At 44.4% G+C, this 8,485-nt stretch overlaps 1 pseudogene; it reads right to left on the reverse strand.

Moving 5' to 3' along the window:
- Positions 1–3,009: 3,009 nt before the first annotated feature.
- On the reverse strand, positions 3,010–3,127 carry LOC126089947 (5S ribosomal RNA; annotated as a pseudogene).
- Positions 3,128–8,485: the final 5,358 nt, after the last annotated feature.

Raw genomic sequence — 8,485 nt, forward strand, 5'->3', positions numbered from 1 at the left:
ATGGTCGTATGCGTGTTTGGCGCCGTGCAGGTGAGCGCCACAATCAGGACTGCATACGACCGAGGCACACAGGGCCAACACCCGGCATCATGGTGTGGGGAGCGATCTCCTACGCTGGCCGTGCACCACTGGTGATCGTCGAGGGGGCACTGAATAGTGCACGGTACATCCAAACCGTCATCGAACCCATCGTTCTACCATTCCTAGACCGGCAAGGGAACTTGCTGTTCCAACAGGACAATGCACGTCCGCATGTATCCCGTGCCACCCAACGTGCTCTAGAAGGTGTAAGTCAACTACCCTGGCCAGCAAGATCTCCGGATCTGTCCCCCATTGAGCATGTTTGGGACTGGATGAAGCGTCGTCTCACGCGGTCTGCACGTCCAGCACGAACGCTGGTCCAACTGAGGTGCCAGGTGGAAATGGCATGGCAAGCCGTTCCACAGGACTACATCCAGCATCTCTACGATCGTCTCCATGGGAGAATAGCAGCCTGCATTGCTGTGAAAGGTGGATATACACTGTACTAGTGCCGACATTGTGCATGCTCTGTTGCCTGTGTCTATGTGCCTGTGGTTCTGTCAGTGTGATCATGTGATGTATCTGACCCCAGGAATGTGTCAATAAAGTTTCCCCTTCCTGGGACAATGAATTCACGGTGTTCTTATTTCAATTTCCAGGAGTGTATGAGCCCAAATCTCGGAAACGGAGATCGATATCATTCTGATCTCAACTTTAAAAATAATTTCGATATGTTTACTTCTTTTGATCGGCAACGATGTATGGTCTAACGTGAACCATACGCAAAGTAGCCATAGACCACATTTTTCACTGTACACAATTCAAATTTTATGCAGTAGGTTACTTGTAAATTAAGTATCGGAATAACTGTGACGAATATCGGAAAAATAGACACCTCATTATCAAGCTGTGATGTGAAACTGTAAGATACGCAAACATCAATTTTTTGTGCCTTTTACTTTCCTCACAATCGATAGAGAAGTAATATACAGCGAAAAAAACACGCAAAACCGGAAGAGATACTTTTCATTTTTTTAAAGTAAAGGGAGAATCTGTATCGAAAAACTAACTCTGGGAGCCGATGTAACTTTGTTCCATTAACGTACAGTATTTTTTTACAGCAAGAAAATCGGAATTCTTATTTTTCTTATGTATTTGAATCCGCCGCCGCAGACCAGAGCTTGGAAACAGCGACGACTCCTGTCGTGTTGCGGCCTTGTCGCCGTCTGCCAGGGTGGGAAAAGAGGAGGGGGCAGCGTCGTAGTCGCAGCCAACTGTCGCGTCTTGCAGAACGTAGCTAAGTCGCTGCAGTCATGGGCTGTACGGCTGATCCCGGCGGAAGTTAGTCCTCATTCGGGCATGGGTGTGTGTGTTTGTTCTTAGAATAATTTAGGTTAAGTAGTGTGTAAGCTTAGGGATTGATGTCCTTAGCAGTTACGTCTCATAAGATTTCACACACATTTGAACGAGGAATGAGAGAGGAGAAAAAGTAATTGATTTCTGTAATAAATTTCAGCTAGTAATAGCAAACACTGCTCCAAGAATCACAACAGAAGGTGGTATACTTGGAAAAGGCCGTGTGATAAGGAAGAATTCAGTTAGATTACATCATGGTCAGACAGAGATTTCGAAATCAGATACTGGATTGTAATGCGTACGCAGGAGCAAATGGCTCTGAGCACTATGGGACGCAACATCTGTGGTCATAAGTCCCCTAGAACTTAGAAGTACTTAAACGTAACTAACCTAAGGACATCACACACACCCATGCCCGAGGCAGAATTCGAACCTGCGACCGTAGCAGTCCTGCGGTTCTGGACTGCAGCGCCAGAACGGCATATGCAGGAGCAGATGTAGACTAAGATCACAGTGTAGTAGTGATGAAGAGTAGGCTGAAGTTTAAGAGATTAGTCAGGAAGAATCAATACGCAAGTGGGATACGGAAGTACTAAAGAATGACGACATGCTTGAAGTTCTCTGAGGCAACAGATACAACAATAAGGATTAGCGCAGTAGGCAGTACAATTGAAGAGGAATGGACGTATCTAAAAATGGCAATCTCAGAAGCTCTAAAGAAAAACACAGGTACAAAGAAGGTAACTTTGGAGAAAACACGAGTAACAGAATATACTGACACTAAACAAGTCAACCAGCAGCAGTATACACTCTGCTTCTAGACTGCTTGCGTCACAGTCATATGTTATTAGACACTTTTTTTTGTGTTGTCAAGGCTGTACGCGTGGTTGGTTAGGAAGGAGTTGAAGTTTGTGGTATGTAACTCATATGACCAGATCTCATTTTCTGTAACGTCGAGACGTGTTGAGTGTGCTGTTCACTTATGTTTTGTACTTTTTGTAACAGATCTCTGAAGAAGGGTGTAATCCCAAAACACATAACATGTTCTAATAAAAGAGTCAATTGAACATCTCATGACTTTATTGCGATTGTACAGCATTGGTTGCCAATTATTATTTTATTTTGTTTTCGCCATCAGTTTCGGCAGTTCAGTATGAACTCAAGTTGTCAAAAAGGCACTGTGCAAGGTGGTGTACTGTGTTTACATAGAATGAACTGGGTCCTCTGGTCCAACCGAACCGATCATTGACTGGAAATGGAAATGTTCGGCTGTTTGAAGGCCATCTACAGCCATTCATGGACTTGTTATCCCAAAACAACGAGGGATTAGCCCAACGGTCTAAGGCGCTGCAGTCATGGACTGTGAGGCTGATCCCGGTGGAGGTTCGAGTCCTCGCCGACTATTAGCCTCGATGAGTGTATGATGGTGGTAAAAAAAAGTCTTCAGGCCACGAGTGGCCTACCGGGACCATCCGACCGCCGTGTCATCCTCATGGAGGATGCGGATAGAAGGGGAGTGGGGTCAGCACACCGCTCTCCCGGTCGTTATGATGGTATTCGTGACCGAAGCAGCTGCTATTCAGTCGAGTAGCTCCTCAATTGGCATCACGAGGCTGAGTGCACCCCGAAAAATGGCAACGGCGCTAGGCGGCCTGGATGATCACCCATCCAAGTGCCGGCCACGCCCGACAGCGCTTAACTTCGGTGATCTCACGGGAACCGGCGTATCCACTGCGGCAAGGCCGTTGCCGTATGATGGAGGTACGTTTGAAAATCATTTCTGTATGCTTTTTTTTTAATAACTTGAAAACCGTGGTCTCCAAAGAAAACGTATTCCAGTACACTATTTAAATACGTCAAATTTCCTACCAAAACTTTCCGTTAATTTTTCTGTAGGTCTAATAGTTTGCGCGTAGCGAGAGAGAGAATATGAAAATCACGCATGTGGTTTTTGAGGGCCAGATATAACATTACAGGCCGCATAAAACGACATCGGTAGGGGCAGCTGAGTCACCATGTACAACCACAACACAATGTCAGAGTACGGCTTCAAAATAAAGTAATTTATTTAAACTTTTCCTTGCCATTTTCCGCTCAATAGCTGAAACGATTAGTGGTTTTTTCCCGTTAATATGATGTGTTAATATGATCTTATCAGCTACTACGTATACTATACCAGTTGAATCTGATCTCCATCGTCAAAATTTCGGAGGTTGTTCAGGGATATTTTCTGTATACTTCAGTTCGTTGAACGTATGGTCTCGTGGAATTCGCTTAAGAGTAATTTGTTGTCATATGATTCCTTTCACCCATTTATCTCTGCATCTTTATTGCACTGAATATGTCTGTCAGCAGTGCAAATGTTCTTAGTACTTGCTGTTGACAATGATAATGCCCACTTGCCCCTTTTCGAGCTTGCTTTCAGCGCTGGCCAGTTCCGTCGCAGTTTTGTTTCGGCACACAGTTAGTTGTCCGTTAATGCCCTAACGGTGATACAAAGTAGCATGGATAGGTCTCCTGATGGAGAGTTGGTTGGTATGCAGCTCTTGAACAGGTTTATTGAACACAATAGAAGAACAGCACAATGGCACTAGTTGAGTTCCTCTAGCAGTGACAGCAACCACATCACAGTGTTTTTGCACTTGCGGTTTTCCCATTACGCTAATTTTGTGTTGTACGTTTTCATTATTACATAGTACACAATATTTCACAGTTGTGATGGTATTTTCACAGAAACAAAGGTAATTGGCGAAACAAACAAAATAAAAGATAATTCGTTATTGCTCTGCCACAAGTCACCAACGAGCACCTATCCCTCATTGCTATATACTGCTGCTCCAGTATCAGTCATAGTCGATTGAAAGGGAAATTTTGTCAAAATTCAGTAAAGGCACGGTTGGGAAATGAAATCTGGGGCCACTGGCAGGTTATGGTAACAGTCAACAGCCAGCAGACCAGGCAAGGTAAACATGGCACTCGCGGACACTGATCTGCGACGTCGGTATTGCACGCACAATTTGTTTGGATTGGAGCAACAACGATGCAGAAAACTGCAGCGTTGCTTAATGTTATTGCGATGTGTGAGGCGGGGCACTAGACCAGAGCCAAGAGTGGAGATTTGTAAGTAGCTAACGTGTGGGAATTTATGCCTACCATAGTTTCTGTCTCTCTCTGACACTACGTCAGCAGCGAGGGAGAAACTGATATAAATAGACGGACAATTTTAGCTTGGGATAGAGTGTGCCAGGTCAGTCGAGCATTGGGATGGACCTGTGCTGGTCTTCACTTATAGGGGCCAGTCTGGCAGCAATGTTATAAGTATTCTGCATAAACTCATATTCTGTTTTCCATGTGCTTGTTCGGGCTACATTCCGCCTCCGGGGAAACAACACTGGAGCGGGACAGAACGGCAGCCTGGAACTTGGAGATCACACAGTCTGCCTGAAAGAGGGCAGTGACAGCGGTCTGCAGTGGGTCCAAGAGGGACTTGGGTCCACTCGAGTCTACGGGCCACGTTCGCTTCCCACCTGGCATACCAGGGTCCAGTCAAGGTGTACGCTGCGGGAGGCACAGCAGCGCTGCAACAGCGCCAGAGCCGGCGGCGGGTGTTGCCATCTGGCAAGCATCACTAGCAGCAAGTCGCGGCACAGTATCCAGGAGGGCGCGGGTTAGATAGAGTCTGGTCCTGGCCTGGGAACAGCGGTGGCCCGAGGACCACGGGTGACCAGTACACCCACCTTCGTCCCATGGTCGGACAGAGCAGGCTAAACGGGGCGGAGGGCGGCGAGGACCAGGGACTGTAGCAGTCTCCGGAATCGCAGGCAGCAGCATGGCGCAAGTTGCAATGCATCGGCGGGGGGCGACTGGGAGAGTGCGGCCGACTTCCAGTGTGGGGCGGCCTTGATGACGGCAGTAGCAGCGTTGGCAATTAGAGATGGGCAAACTCGTTCATTCTTGGGAAGTAGTTCACTGCTGATCGTTCTTTTTTGGAAACCGTTCATTTTTACTCGTTCACCGTTCATTTGTGCTTGGTATATGGTTCTTATGAAAAACTAAAAACTAGTAGTGTAGGTGACAGAAGGCTGGAGGGCACGAAGAGGCAGCACTTGCCTCCCCCTGGAGTATAGAGTTTTTATTCATTACAGAATTCTTACACACTTTTAGAAGTAATTTCTGTGATTCTGCAGAACCTGTCGTTTAGCCAACCGTAGCCGCGTGTGGCTGATCGCAGGGAAATAATATAGGGTGGCGCACGGGAAACCGGCCCCGAGTACAGACTGCTCGCCAATTACGGGCGATGTGTTGCCCGTTACGAGCAGATACAACAAACAAACAGACAAACGTGCAATAATCAGGCAGTGAAGAAATAACGAGCTAATGCAAGCAACAATTGCGAAACAATCGATGACGATGTTTAGAGAGCTGGTGAAGAGACGCGACGCGCATGGGCTATAGCTCATGTAGTCTTGTAAACCTGTTGGTGGCTGTTTCACAACTTAATAGACCACAAGTGTCCTGTATAAAATTCTTCGTTTCGACTTCCACTACATAGCTATGCTACGTTGTAAACAATAATCGTTTACATCCTATATATACTTCACGTTGTCTCTGAGTTCGTTGGCAAAGTAGAGACTTTATGGAAGCATAAAATAAAATGTGGTTTTCTTATACTTGCGTCACACACTTAGTAAAAATTAATTTTTATGTTGCATTATTAACGTTAATTCAGCAATAACAATAATAATAATAAAGTTCGCAGCAATAAAGTTTTTGGTTTGAAAGCTCCTTCTGAACAAATGTTTTTGAGATAATAAGTAAATATGATTTTATGGCAATCTATGTCTTTTCAAATGTAGACGCATGGCTTTTCCTACTGAGCCAAAATCACCCACAACCCACTTTTTTCTTTCTTTTTTCTTTTTTTTTAATATAGGAACCAAACTAGCAGATAATACAAATTGGAAACAACCAAACTTAAAAATAATTAGAGCCTTTCTAAATGTAATGTTTTGTATATGAAAGATACACGAAAATCGTTTTATATGAATTTTCTTACGCTAAAAATTAAGCAAATTATTGAAAGTTAGCTGCTAAATCAAGTCGATGAAACCAAAAAATATATGAATAACAAAAAAAACTTGCCTTGTTATAAGTATGTTTTCTGCTCTTCATCGATATAATGAAGTGAGCTGATATGCCATTTTGTTGCCTGAAAAGACGTACCTATTACATACAACGTAATTTTTATGTAATTTACGTAACAATAAAATACTTTTCGATTACCGGTCGTGGACGCTGAATCGCCAGAACCAAGTGCAAGAACAGTTTGGAATACATGTAAAATAGGCGAGCGGAGTGAACGAAACAAACAACTGGATACTGAACTAACTAGGACCAGTCGGTAGTGGAACTGAGACAGGTGGTCATGCGCAGAACGGCGAGTGCGGCCGAGGGAGACCGAGACGGAGACGAGCACGGGATCGAGGCTGGAACGAGAACTGCCGAAGTGACCGCCGCGACCGAAGTGAACTAGTGAACTATAAACCGAACGTTCCTCGTTCCCGGGAACTATAAGTAGACCGCCGCGACCGAAGTGAACTATGAACCGATCGTTCCTCGTTCCCGGGAACTATAAGTAGACCGCCACGACCGAAGTGAACTATGAACCGATCGTTCCTTGGAATTCATTCCTCGGTCCTTTCGTTCACCTTGGTGAACCGTTCCTTTACACCCGTTCGTTCGCGAACTAGCCATCTCTAGTTGGCATGCCAGGATGCTGCTGAGCCGGCTGGACTCGAGGGACAGCATGCAGGCGGCACGCCGACACTACGCTTCACCCATCGAGTACTGTAAATTACCTGAATAAACAAATATTACTGAATACCGCTGTATCACTCTGCACTGCCCCTTGACGATCTTGAACTTGCTCAGCCTCCTGACAAAATACGGCATGGTGGGCCTGGTTTCAACTCTGCCATCTGGAATCCTGGATTCGACACACCGACCCCGCAACGATACTCGGTAAATATTCCTGAACAACCTCCAAAATATTATAGGTGAAGTTCATATTGAGTCCGTGTATTTTTTTGAAATGATCAGATTATTGTTATGATAGCTGGAGGATTCGTATACCAAACAAAATAAAAAGGAAACATCGAGAAATGTCGTTTTGCAGATTTACTTTTATGGGTAACATAGGCTGAAATATTCCTCCAATACTACCTCACAAAAGAAGCATTTCCAGATATATTTTTACAAGCAATTTTTTTCTTGTTCAGGAGGGAGATTTACTATACCAAAATGAATCCATTGTGCTTGTGATCTGCTTTGTAGAGACATTAAGTTTATGAGAGCAACGTAACTCATCTGTATCTGTCATAAAATTACTATTCCATCCATTCTTCTGTAATTTCTGGGCTGTTGAGAAGGCCTCTGTTATTCGTCTTTAACGTAGAACGCCGTTTGATGAAAATTTACGTCTTGAATTATGCAGGCAATGCAAATATCTTTACAGCTTTGCCACTAGAGGGAGTGGTAGGACTGGGGTGAGCTGTGAGTCATGTGCTGACCTTGAATACAACTGCAGTTCAATTTTACAAGAAACGTAGCGCTGAACACAACAAAGTTTAACAACAGCGGTACTTTTCTTACAAGGAACTTATTTAAATATTGTACACACCGTCTGGCTACTGAAGCAACTTCAATCTACAAACCTTTGACCAGATACGCCAGGTACCACAACTGGCCAAGAAATTTTACAGCTCCTTATGTAACTTAAAAATTATATTCGCAGCAGGTTCATTGGAACATGTCAAAGAAAAGAAACAACCTTGGGACACTGTTGAGTGAGAAAGAACCCGATTAAGACAAGTGGACTACAAAAAAAATACGTTGTTGATGTGTTGCTACAATATGTGCAAACATGCCGCGTAGGCAAGTACAAAACATTTGAAGTAACGTAACACTACTGCAGTATTGCACTGACTAGAAAGAGCTCAGGCAATGTTATTTAACAACTAAGCTGCGGAACACCCAGTAATCAGCCAAGTACCGACAAGAAATGTTACACTTAGAAATCACTCCTCTCTCTCCAATCGAACACACTGCT

The sequence above is a fragment of the Schistocerca cancellata genome, chromosome 6, assembly GCF_023864275.1.
Source record: "Schistocerca cancellata isolate TAMUIC-IGC-003103 chromosome 6, iqSchCanc2.1, whole genome shotgun sequence".
NCBI classification, from domain to species: domain Eukaryota; kingdom Metazoa; phylum Arthropoda; class Insecta; order Orthoptera; family Acrididae; genus Schistocerca; species Schistocerca cancellata.